This window comes from Pinus tabuliformis, chromosome 4_2, assembly GCF_031772625.1.
Source record: "Pinus tabuliformis cultivar Carrire ecotype Pingquan chromosome 4_2, CPIR1, whole genome shotgun sequence".
NCBI lineage: Eukaryota > Viridiplantae > Streptophyta > Pinopsida > Pinales > Pinaceae > Pinus > Pinus tabuliformis.
The window spans coordinates 181,388,747-181,404,325 of NC_142304.1; positions in this window are offsets into that span (position 1 = coordinate 181,388,747).

Below are 15,579 nucleotides of genomic sequence, written 5' to 3' on the forward strand. Positions count from 1 at the left end.
GGAAGAAGACTTTAAGAAAATGTATCGCTTGCCTGAGCTAGTAGAGTGCATGGACTCACTCTTCTATGCCACCTGTTTTCACATATTACACCATTTTGAAATTGTGTCAAATGATATGAAATGGTGACCAAAAAGGGAGAGCTTAAGTGCAAAAGGTCAAAGACAAGAGAAATTATTGGAGGTCAAGATTTCCAGGAGGAAGCCAAAATTAAAAGCCTAAGTCTTGAAGACAAAAATAAAAATGAAATCTAAAGAGGAGTTCTGAAATTTGGGACTCGATCACATTGGAGCCCAATATTGGGAAGGCTGGAAGGAAGGCATATCAGAGGTTAGTTTTTTGGAGGATTAAAAGCATCAAAACTCCTTTTAATTCCTTTTTGAAAATCTTCCGATGATGAGGGGCTCTGATTTAGGCTGGCACTCAGTCACAAAACGTTCCAAAGGACCAGGGGGCACAAAACATGGTGGGACCTCGGATCACATGTCATCGAAACATCGGAGTTTCAAAACTCCTTAAAAAATACACCTCTTTGGAAAGTTCTGAAATCATGGAGGAAGGGGAAATACAAAGGAGACCGTTGAGAATCCAAAGACCCCAAGAACATTTTCTTTCTCCTCCAAAGAAGACACTTGGTAGCTCATGATTGGTCCTAAAAATAAGACATGGTTGATGATGTTAGCATGATGCGGTGGCAAGGGGGACACATGGCAGTCAATTTTGACATTTTTAAGGGCCTAAAGGGGCCAATCTGGGTGACACGTGTTACTACCCAGAAGGAGGCATGAGGATATGAGGACGTCAACATGACGTCACTTCAAATGTCTACATTTCAGAGGAGGAGGCCATCGAAACTCTGTCTTAATTAGTATTTGAAAAAATTCCGATGAGAGGGGATTTAATATTTGTTGGCACCTGGTCATGGAAAACCAAAGGGGCTAAGGTTACATAACTAGACAAAGCACACAAGTCATGAGATGGAATTTTGGAGGATGGTGGCATCATAACTCTTTTAAATCCTTTTTGAAACTCTTATGATGAAGGGCGGCTTCGATATATGCTGGCATATGATCACAAATGCATAAAAGAACCAAGGGTTCAGACTAAGGCAAATCACCCTTTCTCTCTCCTCAAAATTGGACACATGGCAGCAGATAGTTGGTTTTGGGAAGTTGACATGGCAGATTATGTCAGCATGATGTGGTTGGACAATGACAAGTGGTAGGTGATTGTGGAATTTTGGAGGGCCTAAAGGGACAATTATGAGAAAAATGTGTCACCACTCATGAGGCACCACGTGGAGATGATGACGCCAGAATGATGTCGTTTCAGAGATCTTTATTTCATAGGTGAGAGAAATCAGAACCCTTTTATAATTAGCTTTGGAAAATGTTCTGATGACAAGGGCTCCTATATATGATGACACTTAGTCACAAAGACTTAGTAGAACAAAGGGCTTGGACCAAGGCCAAGCATCCAAGTGTTAAAAATAATTTCAAAGGGAAAGGCCATCACAACTTCAGTTTAATTCTTATTGGGAGAACCTCCGATGGAAGGAGCTTTGAAATCATGTGGGAGTCGGTCATGAAGACTCAAGAGAACCAAGGGCGCGGAGCTAGGTCCAAGCACCAAGAGCTATGAGCTCATTGAAAGTGGGAGTTTTCATAAATCCATTGTTAATTCTTAAGTTGAAAACTTCTGATGAAGAGTGCTTCCAATGCAGAATGGCACATTGTCATGATAGGTCCACAAAACCCAAAGCCAAGGGAATATTTAGCACTTAAGTGCTATGGGCCGATGCGAATATCATAACTCCTATGTAAATTATAATTTGGAAAGGTTTCGATGGTGAAAAAGGATCCGATATGTGGTGGTGCTCAGTCATGACCGTCCCAAGAACCAAGGGTGAAGTATGAAGTATAAAGGGAGATAGGCCCCTGATAGGATACTGAAGGCTTTAGCACCCAAGAACTGAGCCTGAGGTCATGACACTCGGTCCTAAGGGAGAAACAACAAGAGGGCTAATGGAAGAGGATCTTGAAGGCATCAAAACTTTATGTTTTCAAAATGTTGTTTCAAATGAAGTACGACGATACAAAGCTTCGATAGTGCAGTGCCTATGCATCAAGCCTTTGGTCATAGGTAGTGGTCCCATGGTTGGTAAGTGATAAAGGAGCTTAAGAAAGAGGAGCCAAGGGTGATCAAAATTATTTGTTTTTGTAATGATCCATAATAAAGGTTATGACATGTATTGGGTTCTGATAGTATAGTTTAGAGTGTATGCAGATGGATGGGTCAACAGCTATGTTACAGAGCAACGATAATGCCATCACAGTTGATCTCTTCCTACTCTAGAAAGTGAGGAATTAAATTAGTTAAGGGGAGAAAGCAACAAGCACATCGGTCGGTAACTACGAAGGAACACTGTAGCATAGCCGATCAGAGGTGATCACAAGAATGGGCCTGGAGAGATTTTGTTGTGTCCATCATGCAGTTTTCCCATGTTTGTTATTTTTTTATTTGTTGCATTTTAAAGAAGGAATTAATAGATCACGTAATCATTTGTATATGCACACGTCGAGACAACTAGTCAATCAAACAATTGTAACTTTAGAAGATATTTTGTAACTATTGTTCCAAGCTCCCCCTCTCCTTATAGATGGGTAGAAGAAACTCATTTTAAGGGTTCCCAAATCCTGTTCCCAGAGGTCTGAAATATTTGCAAGTATTATGAGTTATGTATACATAAAAAGGTTCCAATTCTTAGTTCAATGGCTTTTACATGAGGTTCCTATGCTTATACAAATGTCAACTATGTTGGATCGAGGACATGGGCTCCATTTCCAAAGATTAATGAAGTAGATCTGGTGATTCCAAGTGGAGTAATGTGTAGTATGTGTTCCCCTTTGTTTTTCATTTCATCTATGTTTATCTTCCTTTGCAATTGTGTAAAGAATTTTTTGATTTCACTCTCAAATTATGGATTTACGTATGTTATAGGGTAGCAATGGTACATGTGCAATTACATATTTACTAGTGTTATATTGTAACAATAGTACCTATGAGATCACATATTTACCAATATTATTTTGTGGTAGAATGTACCCATGAAAATATAGATCTAGAAACCTTAAATGTGCTCCATAATTTCTGCACTTTCATCTCCTTATGCTTCCATAGTTCTGTTAGGATTTGTTGCTTAGGATTATGTGTTATCCATCCCTCTGCATTGAATTCCTTCCTTGCTTTCTCTCTCTCCATTTTTACTATAATTATGACTATTAATATGCATTTTAATTTGTGTCAGCCACCATATTAGGACATTAATCCTTGGGATGAGAGATATCTACCTACACACACACATAAATGTGTGTGTGTGTGTGTGTGTGTGTGTGTTTAAGTCCACCTTAGTGAAGGGTGATTGAACCAAGTTCTGAATCGATCTATTTCCAATAATATTCAATATAGAGTGCAACAAAAATGTCAGAAAAACCTTGAAATCACTCCTCTAAGATTTTCTAGGCATTCATCCTTTCCTCCAACCCAAGAGTTGTCTCTAGGAGCTACAATATCTTATAGCGTCATTGTCAGGGAACGAATCATAATATTTTTCCATGAGTATGATAATTTTTCCATGAGCAAGGGAAGTGTGGGTTGAAGATGTCTCACCCTAGCGACTCCACTATCTATATATTTATTTGGTCATCCTGGTTTTCATGGGGCCTCTTACTTGCTCTGATGCTAAATAATAGAAAAATTCCCCTACATTTTACCTCAAGATCACTCACCTAAAGGGGTTTTCAAAATGGCCCTTCCTGCATTTTGTTGAAAATAGAAACAAGAAATGCTATAAATAACATTGATATAAATAGCATTTCAGGTACCAGTGTTGGATATGGAAACAAGGAATGATAAAACAGAAATGCTAAAAATAGCATTGCTATAAGTAGCATTTCGGGATACATTCCAATTTTAGTTAGTCCCTGAACTAAAGTTGAGAATTAAATTTCGAATTTGATCTTAGCAGTTGTTTGAAAAATAATTAATTAATTCATCTTGAGTTAATTAGTTGGAGAAAATCAAACATGAAGTCTATGTGAAGACATGCAATAGTTTTCCCTTTGATTGAGGAAGTTATCCCTTAATTAAAGTGATCAGGATGAGTTGTACTTTGAGTTGTAATTAGTTAGCTTAGTTAACTGAGTTAAGTACAGTTAGATTAGTTCCAACAGTTTGTGGAACTGATTGTGAGTTCAATTAGTTAATGCATGCATGCATGTAACTGTTGCACTTCAGATAACTGAATATTCTCTCATAAATAACTCATTCATGTTAGTTCAGTCAAAGACCCAGTTGAGATCAGAGGAAGGGATAGTGTGCTATCAGTTGGATGATTTTTCCTATATAGGAAACTCATCCATGCAGAAGGAATTATCTCCCTCAGGATTGCATAGTTATTCTAGAGGTTAGTGTTGTGTGTGAGGTGAGAATCACACATGTTACAGCTGGAGGATCCGAGAGAAACTACGTAAGGAAACAGGAGGCTTGGAGGATTGAAGGAAGGCATAGGTGTTGTCTATTCTATCTATGATCAGTTGTGAGGGATTGTACTGAGAGCTGGATAGCTTGTGAGCTAAAGCTTTGTGTAATCTTGAGATATTTCCACTTGTATGATAATACAAATAGTGGGGTTTTTAGCTTAGGCTTTCCCCATAGTATTCTTCTGTGTTTCATGTGTGATTGATTTCTTCTTCATCTGTTATATGTGTTCTATTTGATATTGCTCAAAAGTGATTAAGATTCCGCAAGTTTGTTTGTAGATGTAGATCAAGTATTTTGCTTTAGTTACATTGCATTATCAGGTGATCTATAGTGAGAATTTCTACATGGTATCGGAGTAAAGGTGATCAAACCAGAGAACAATATACAAATAAGGGAAGAGTTCAAAGTTTGAAGCTCCTGATTATAGAAATCGAATTCTTATCACATCTCAAATTTTACTAATGGCATTCAACGGTTTGAGACTCGAGTATGCCCTGGATGGCAGCTCGAATTATATAACCTGGAAGGATCGCATGGAAGCGGTATTAGAGGACAATGGTTTGAAGGACTTCATTGATCAAGAAGTCCCCAAGCTGGAAGCTGTTAATGCCCAAGAGTTAGCGGAATGGTAGAAATGTGTGGCTAGAGCAAGGAGGATTCTTCTGGAAGGAGTTTGAGACCATATTGTCTTGAGTCTCCATGGAAAGGAGACATTGTTTTCAATGTGGAAAACATTGAAGGATCTATATCAGAACAACAGTGATCAGAGGAATCTGGCATTGAAAGACAAGCTTCGGAAAATCAAGTGTGAAAAGGGTGACATGATCTCTACATATCTGAACAAGCTCACCACCTATAGGGATGAGATTGGAAGTGTAGGAATCATGGCATCCGATGATGACATGGTGAGTCTTGCTCTCCTCAGTATTCCTAAGAGCTGGAAAAGCTACTAGGACTCAGTGAATGGAAGAGAGAAACTACCATATTGGGAATGACTGTGGTCGGATCTGATGCAAGAGGAGATCAGGAGAAGCACCATAAATGATTCTTCATCCAAGGAGGATGAAGAAAATTGTGCCTTAGGGAGTAAGGCAAAGAAAGGGAAGGAGAAGGATTCTCATCCAAAATCGAGTTCTTCTCATGGAGGGAAGAAGATTGACAAATCTAAAGTGAGATGCTTTAATTGTCATGAGATGGGCCATTATGCAACTAATTGTCCATTAAAGAAATCCAAGAAGGGATCCTCCGAAGGATCTGAAGGTGAGGCATTGGCCCCTCAGTTTGAATTGGATTTTACCCTCATCACATGCATGGTTTCATTGATGATGGGTTGTGGTTGGTTTCTTGACAGTGGAGCCTCATTCCACATGACTGGTGATAAGACTTTTTTCAGTACCTTGGAGGAGAAACACCTCAAGATACTCATAGAGATGGGCAATGATGAAAAGTATAGTGTTCCAGATGTGGTCACGGTTCTTTTCATAGGGAGCATGGAGCTCACATTACCTTGACATCTGTGAAGTATGTGCCAGGATTGAAGAAGAACTTGGTATTGATCGCGATGCTGGAGAACAAAGGGTATGATGTAGTCTTCAATAAGGGAAAGGCTTTCCTTAGACACATCACCACGAGACAGGTGAAGTAGATTGGTTCACAAATCAAGAACCTGTATGCCCTTGAGGTTCAAGATGCATGCAAAGCCTTCAGGAGCAAGGAAATTATTGGAGACTTGGTGGTTGAGAGGGAGAGTACATTACCTCTCAACATGCAACGCCAAAAGAAGTCTCAGACAATTGTGAAGGAGCCACAATTGGTGAAGCAGCTTCAGGACGTTGTGGAGCAGCCACAACTGGAGAAGCCAAGAGGAGATCGAGTGGAGGCATCCACTCATGTAGAGACCTCCAGTAGGGGGAAATTTTGAGCCAAGTGGGTAGAGGGATCACATGCATCCATACCTACAGGTAGGAGGTGGGGTGATGTGGAGTGACAGTCCCAAGAAGGATGAAATAGGGGGAGGATCCTTGAGGTACCCAGCCTCTTTGTTTAGACCTTGCTACAGGAGCCTTGACGAGGAGTAGCAGGACTGGCTAAGTGGGTAGAGATAGATGCAGATGGAGCAGTAGAGGAATCTTCAGCATCAGAAGATGTTTCTAGCCCAACAGGGAGATCAGTTGGGAGATCAGTTACTTCCTTTTCAGTAACTGAGTTGCAGTGCAGCAGTGGGTAGCACGATGCAACATGATGAGATGAGGTTGAGTGCAGATGCAGGCTGGGAGATAGGACCAGTAGTAGCATGGATGTAGAAGGAGGAATTAGTGTGATTGATGCAGTCAGAGATCAAAGTGACAAAGGCTAGAACAGTCAGATACTAAAGAGCATAGAGGTGCAGAGTTTTCAGTCGACAGAGGCAATAGTAGTCAGATACTTTGATGACAGAGGCATCATCCAAATTCAGGTTGGATATTTGTTTCTAGAGTTGTTGGAACAACAACAGTAGGGAGAAGTGTTGCATACAAAACATTCCAAAAGTTTAAGATCGAGTTCGAGTTGAATGCCTTTCTTGTTGAGAGGGAGTGTTGAAAATAGCAACAAGAAATGCTAAAAATAAAAATGCTATAAATAACATTGCTATAAATAGTATTCCAGGTACCAGTGTTGGATATGGCAATAAGGAATAATAAAATGGAAATGCTAAAAATAACATAGCTATAAATATCATTTTGGGATACATTCCAATTTTAGTTAGTCCCTGAATTAAAATTGAGAATTAAAATTCGAATTTGATCTTAGCAGCTGTTTGAAAAATAATTAATTAATTCATCTTGAGTTAATTAGTTGGAGAAAATCAAACATGAAGTCTATGTGAAGACATGCAATGATTTTCCCTTTGATTGAGGAAGTTATCACTTAATTAAAATGATCAGGATGAGTTGTACTTTGAGTTGTGATTAGTTAGCTTATTTAACTGAGTTATGTCCAGTTAGATTAGTTCCAACAGTTTGTGGAATTGATTGTGAGTGCAGTCAATTAGTGCATGCATGCATGTAACTGCTGCACTTCAGATAACTAAATATTCTCTCATAAATAACTCATGCATGTCAATTCAGTCAGAGACCCAATTGAGATCAAAGGAGGGACAATGTACTATCAGTTGGAGGATTTTTCCTATATAGGAAACTCATCCATGTAGAAGGAATTATCTCCTTCAGGATTGCACAGTTATTTCATAGGTCAGTGTTGTGTGTGAGGTGAGAATCACACAGGTTGTAGCTGGAGGACCCAAGAGAAACTGTGCAAGTAAATAGGAGGCTTGGAGGACTGAAGGAAGGCACAGGTGTTTTCTATTCTATCTATGAGCAGCAATGAGGGATTGTACTGAGAGCTGGATAGCTTGTGAGCTAAAGCTTTGTGTAATCCTGAGATATTTCCACTTGTATGATAATACAGATAGTGGGGTTTTTAGCTGAGGCTTTCCCTAGAGTATTCTTCTGTGTTTCATGTGTGATTTATTTCTTCTTCATCTGTTATATGTGTTCTATTTGATCTTGCTCAAAATTGATTAAGCTTCCGCAAGTTTGTTTGTAGAAGTAGATCAAGTATTTTTCTTTAGTTACATTTCATTATCAGGTGATCTATAGTGATAATTTCTACACATTCTTGGTTAAAAAAATTTCCCCACTAGATTTTTCTTGTATTGTTGGTTATTCCCATCATGTTCCTCTATGTCACAAATGATATACCTATTTTCCTAGATTTAGTGGAAGCATATATAGAAGCTCGAACCAACACCTCAAGGACTTTCATGAATGCATGGAACAACAGGGTATTGTTCTTGAAGATGTGAAAATGAAATTGATAATTTATTATCTAGATAAATATGCTAGAGTTTGGTACAAAACAATACCTCATGACACCCTATCTTCCTTAAAGAGCTTTCACATAGTATTTAGTCATTTATGCAAAAGATTATATCCATCAGGTCATCTATTTGAAGATTGATGTGAACATTTTAATTTTGAAATTATTTCTGAGATTAATGATGCTACTGAAGATATTTGTGGGGCTCAACACCAAGAAAAAATATTCTTTCATCAAGAAGCACTACCCAACAATTAAGAAATGGAAGAAGGAGACATTATCAAGCTACAAACAAAGCCTCATATATCTTATTCTACTAAATTTGATGATTATCCTTCTTGTGATTTGTATGACTCTAATGGGGAGTTGAGCGATGTAGAACCACAACAGTCTCAGTCATGGAAAGCTGCACAAAAATAGGAGGACCACCATGAGGTTAACAAAGATGATCCAATTTACAATTCATGTCCTTCAAATGGAGAACAATTTCAAGAAGCTAGTATTAAAGTCGATAAATATTCTCTAATCTATGATTCAAATGATTTAGAGGAGGATGAGATTTTTGTAGACTTTCAAAGGTATTTGCTTACCAACAAGTGGGGAGAAGATTACCAGAAACAACTTCTTCAAGAGGAGCCGAAAGTTGAAGAGCCAAGTAGTGTCTATGGCTGCCTGTTGCAGAAAGATTCCTGCCTGGAAAATGTTCAAGAAAGGGAGACAAATATAATTTTTTTCTCATTAGTTCTATGATTCAGTAGCTGAATACATGGCATTTTTCTTTGGCTTGCAACAATATACATCAATTCCAAGGTATGTGTAAAATTTTTGGTCTGATGTTCTTATGTGGTGCATGTCTTTTTTAGTCACTTATTTTCAAGAACATAACCCAATTAGAAGGTTCATGGAGGAGATTAAATGAGTTGAGAATCAAATATCAGTTTGGGGGCACATATCAAAATTTTTGTGCAAAGATTTTATTTGGTACATGCATGTTTTAGTTATTGAATTTCTAGAGAATGATGGCATAAGGTCTAGTGCTCATATATTTTTGAGATGGTGTCATCGGAAGGTTGACTTAACTTGGGTGAATTGAGCCTTGTATGTAAGTAGAATTTGTACATAAATATTCTCACCAAGTGAGCATTTAATTTTTAGTTTCTAGAATGATAGTTTTTCATTCCAGTATTATGAAGAAAGGACTCCCAATAGATAAAGTTCCACAGAGATTTTTTGGTTCTATAGGTTGAATATATTTTTGACTCCATGCCCAATGGTGAAGGCTACTAGTCTCCAGGTTCTCAACACCTTTCCACCAAGGCATTGTCCCTAGTTGGAGCCAATGTTGTCAGCTATTATGCATTTTTGCAATTGTGTCAAATGATGTCAAATGGTAGCCAAAAAGGGAGAGCATAAGTGAAAAAGGTCAAATATGAGAGGAAATATCGAAGGCCAAGATTGTAGGGATGAAGCGAAAATCAAAATCCTAAGTGTCGAAGCCAAAAGGAAAGTTGAAACCTAAAGAGGAGTGCCAAAATTCAGGACTTGATCACATCGGAGCCCGATATCGGGAAGGCTGGCAAGAAGGCATATAGGAGGTTAGTTTTTCAGAGGATTGAAAGCATTGGAAATTATTTTAATTACTTTTTAAAAGTATACTGATGAAGAGGGGCTCGATATTTTTTGGCACCCAGTCATGGAAAACCAAAGGGACCAAGTGCATAGAACTGAAAGGAGCACATAAGTGCTAAGATATAATTTTAGAGGATGATGGCATTGGAACTATTTTAATTCGTTTTTGAAAATCTTCTGATGAAGAGGAGATTCAATATATGTTGGTAGTTGGTCACAAAGGCCTAAAATAACCAAGGGCTTGAACCAAGGCCAAGCACCCTTTCTCTCTCCTCAAAACTAGACATATGGCAACAAATAGTTGGTGCTAAGAAGCTAACAGAGAAAATAACATCAAAATTCTTTGGCCAGACAAGGACGCATGGCAAATGATTTCGGCATTTTGGAGGGCCTAAAGGGATAAATCTAGGCAACACATGTCATCATACAAGAGGCGCCACATGTATATTATGATGCCAAAATGACGTCATTTTAGAGATTTGTATTTCGGAGGTGAGAGAAATTAGAACTCTTTTATAATTAGCTTTTGAAAATTTTCTAATAAAGAGGGCTTCGATATATGCTGGCACTTGGTCACAAAGACTCAGTAGAACCAAGGGATCATAAGAAGGCCAAGAAACCAAGCATTGTAAATAATTTCAGAGGGAAATTCCATTGGAACTTCATTTTAATTCTTATTGGGAGAACCTTCGATGGAAGGAGCTTCGAAAGCATGTGGTAGTCGGTCACGAAGACTTGAGAGAACCAAGGGCGTATATCTGCGGTCTAGCACCAAGTGTCATTGGCTTAGGTTGAACTGACCCAAGCTTAGATTTTACTGTGCACCAACAAAACCCTTAATCACTAGCCCTCCCAACAATCACCTGCAGGTATATTGCAGTCTCACTCGAAGTGACTATTGGAGGTTGTAGAACTAGGTTTTTGTAGCCTTGAAGGATACTGCGATGTGGAAATTTTGTATTTTCTTATGCTTTAATGCTTATAAACTAATTCGCATTCATGAACTACTTCACACTTATATATTGCTTTGTAGAATTACATTCATCATTTAAACATATCATAAACATCCATAAACTTCATAGTAATCAAATAAAGTGCATATAATAAGAAAATCAACACATGAAGACACAAACTTTACCGTGGTTCATCCCAATGTGCGACTACATCCACAGGAATTATTTCTTATAATAGAGAATTATGTACAACAAATAGTTCTTCACCTGCACACACAATTGTAGGTTATCTACGCACTAAGATGCAGATGGTATGCGCACTAAGCTGCAGAGCCTTGCCCCTTTCTCCAAAGTATAGATCACAAAGATACCACCATAAACACAGATCTATATCCAATTATGATTCCTTCCTTATTTATTATTCATACCTATATATACAATACATAAAGGGATTACATCACTACATTACCATGGACCCAGTACCATGGTTTCCAAAATAAAAGGGACTATGGTACAAAACCATTCAACTTTTATAAAATTACATGCTTGTACAAAAATGGAGGGGCTTCATCAGGAAGCCCCTATACTACGTGGTGAGTTTGTTTTTCGGTCCCTGTTGTGCTCTATTACTCGCTACGTGACCCACTTCGCACTCTGTGGCATCCTTACCCACAAAATAAGGATTCTTTGCCCAAAATATGGCCAAGTTGGGTTGTGCCCACATGCCCCAAACACTGACATGTGACTCATTCCAAGTCACTCAACTACTTTCCCTTTGATGTTTTCCGCAATGTTGTTATATGTCTTGTTGAATTGTTGCAAAATCTATGTCTGTTGCTTTTCCTCGTTGCACACTTCTTCTAATAGTTATTCTTTGACATGTTCTGCAACCTTCTTTACCTATTTTGCATCCCTTTTTTGAAGCTACTAAAGCTTCTCATCCACTGCCTATGATAGTTGAAGGGCCTCATCCTACCAAGGTTGAGTTCTTTCTATCAAACTTTGCTCCTCCTTCTACAACTCTTCGATTTTATTTTGTAGCTCCTTTGACTCATTATTTTTTGCAAGCCTTTATGAGATTGGAAAGTTATTTGCAATTGCCTGAATCTCCTCCAATTGATGTTTTTTTTCTACATTTCCTCATGCAGTTTCTAAACATTTGCATCTTCCTACAGCGAAGTCAAAATTTTGATGCTCTCATCCAACAATTTTCCACAATTTTCCAATGTTACGGAGATGTTGGCAATCCCAGTCTTTAAGTAAATATCCCTATGTTTGTGCACTTCTAGTGGCATGGCTGGCTACGGCTTTAATTACAACTCACTAATATTTACCTCATATTTGAACTATACATCTACAACTTTCTTCTTGGATTCCTTGATTGCAAGGCCAAGCTTCATGCCCTTATCATCTGTGGATTCCTCCTCACGGACATCAATGTCCGGAACTTCCCTGCAAGTGGCTTTGACCCCCTCTTTCAATCTATTCTACTATAGCTCTTCTTGTCCCTTGTCCTTGATGGCCTGGTCGAGTTGTTTCTTCAACACGTCGCAATCTTGTTCTATATGAATTTTTAAGTGTTAGGTACGATGTTCACACTCCTTCATCTCATTTGTGATACCTTGGTGCAATTCATGTAGGATTAGAGTGGCTAGTGCTGCCATGTTCATATTTCCATGGTCCCAACCTTTTTCCTTGGATCAACCCATATTTCTTCTTCATATTGTCTTCCAAAGTTCAATCCCGATGCTTTCCCACAAACTCCTCTGCATGGGGTTCTGCCCTTGGTATGGTAATCTTGTGATCCTACATATCAAAATTTGTTCTATGGGGATCTTATTCCCCATCCACAAGCATCCATCATGTATCAATACCAACAATTTTCGCACGCACTGTGTTTGTTGAACTTCTATCGAAGTGCAGCACATTCAACATATTGAGTAGTCCTAATTGTGCCAACCCATTCACCCACCATCATGGCTGGAATATCATCATTCCACTCTCTGGATAGTAAAAATGCTGCAATTACCAGTCTGGTGTGAACTGGGGGTACTTCTTTTAGTCATTAAAATCATAATATGTAAATTTGAGCTGTTGAATTTTCCCTAAAATCTCTCCTGAAAACGGCACAATTTCTGGCAATAGTGGTGTAAATTTCCCATACTTTGTGTCTTTGGAATCCTTTACTGGTTTGGCACTTAGCTTCCTCAGCGGGATGCAGTGAGATGAATGTTGCACCACATTCCTTTTATTGTATTTTCTCCACTTATTCTTCACCAATATTCACCTGCTCAGGTTTCTTCTGAGGTTTTACAGGTTTGGAAAACTTCTTGTCTTGCTTTTTCTTAGTTCTTTATTCCTTGGTTTGCTTCGTCCTTGGTGATTGTCATTGTTTTAGTGGCGATGGTGTTGCTACCATGGGTGATGCTATTGATGGTATTTCAACTACTGTTGTGGACATATCAACAACTTCCATGACTCTAGACAATCCATTCTCATGAAAATTCCACAAAATTTCCTCAGAATATCACTCAGACGAAATACACAGGAATGTCTCCTACAAATTCCTTGCACTATTAATCACTTGAGCTCTTGATTCAAGAAATTTCTTAATCTAAGAGAGAGTCGGCTATTTATAATAATTTAGGCCTTCGAATCTCATCATTAGATTTGATTTTGTCCCAATTTTGTTCATATTTCATCATTAAATGCATATCTATCCTTAAATTCTGCTAATCTGTCATCTTAAATGAGACTTTGAGCATGTCTTTTCCCTTTTAACAGTCATATTTATACTTTCCTAGTGAACTTAAACATGTTCCCTATTGTAGCATGCCTCTGTCTTAAGTCACGACTTCCTGCAGACTTCTACATATTCACGAATGTAGTGAAGTACTTTCTTTGTTGAATCTCTCTCTACAGCGTAGTTTATAGTCCAGTTCCCACTTTAAACTGCTTGTGACACTAATAATTTCCTTATTTCTTATTTAGGGTGAAGCTATATGAGTAGGGTTGTCCCTATACAACTTCAACCTACTGCCATTTACTTTTCCCTGGATTAATTATCCATTTAACTTTGCTAACTGCACTGCGCCTCCATCAATAATATACTTAATAGCATATGGGCCTAACCAGTGTGTTTTGAATTTCCCTGGAAATTTCACAAACTTATTGTCATAGAGGAGAAAAAGGTCTCCTATCTGAAACTTCTTTTTCTTAATGTTCCTATCATGCCAAGCCTTTTTTCTCGCTTTTTGTACTTGTTGATGAAATCTTGCTATAAAATTGTGTTCTTCTAGAGAAAGTAACTATGGAATCCTTTCTTCCATTATGTAGGGGTCTACCATATTTGTAAAAGATACAATTCTTAGGCTAGGGACAGTTTACTCCATGGGAATCAAAACTTCTTTCCCATAAACCAACCTAAAGGGTGTCTAGCCTGTCAACTTTTTGCATGTATTCCTATAAGCCCATAATACTGCTGTAATCCCAAGATCCCATTCATCCCTATTTACATTACATACCTTGGTCAATGCATTCTCCAAAATTTTATTGAATGCTTGAAGAGATCCATTTACCTGAGGATGATAAGGAGTCCTCTTTTGGTGGTAAACTTGAAATTCCTCAGTTAATGCTTCAATGGTGTTATTCAAGAAATGTAACCCTTGGTCACTTATCAATATCTTTGGACACCCAAATCTGGAAAGTATGTATTCAAAGATGAACTTCACAACAATTTATTCTCTGCAATCCTTCACTGGTTGTGCTTCAGCCCACCTTGTAAAACAATTAGTCGTAGTGATTATATACCTCACACTAGTCCTTTTTCATAGTGGATTCATACGTCCAACAAAATCAATATTCCATTTATCAAAAGCATGCAATGTTACTTGTGGCACTAGTGGCATTTCATCTCTTCTTGAAGGTTTTCTTGTTCCTTGGTAGACATCACAAGCTCAACAATACTCCTTTGCATCTTTGTGTAGTGTAGGCCACCATAAACCTGCTCTTAAAATTTTATGCACAGTAGCTTTCCTTGCATAATGTCCACCAGCTACACCACTATGAGCTTATGTTAAAATTAGATGTCTTTCGTTTAGGAACATACCTGCATAATATTTCATCTGGTCCAATCTTATACAAATGTCATGTTATTAGTGAAAAATTTTCTGCCTTAACCACCAATTATTTCTTCTATTGCATAGTGTATTCCGAAGGAGCCATCCCTATGGTTAAGAACTGAATAATATCAATGAAGTGATCATCCGCTCTTTGATTGCAAAAAGTTGCTCATCAGGAAGATTATCCTCTATATTCATTGGTTTTCTCATGTTTCCAACCTTGACAAATGATCAGGTCCAACATTTAGCATTCTTGGATTAACACCAAATATTTTAGTAGACTAATTTGTGAACATCTTGAAATGTGATCCCAATAAATAATGTCTAAACTTTTGTAAAGCATATACCATAGCCAGTCCTTCACTTTTTTTAGTTGTATAGTTCTTTTCTTCCAAAAGCTATAGGGTGATCGATTTCTCCTACACCAGGTTGTGTCAATACCACTCCTAGAGCTATGCATGAATCATCCGCATGAACA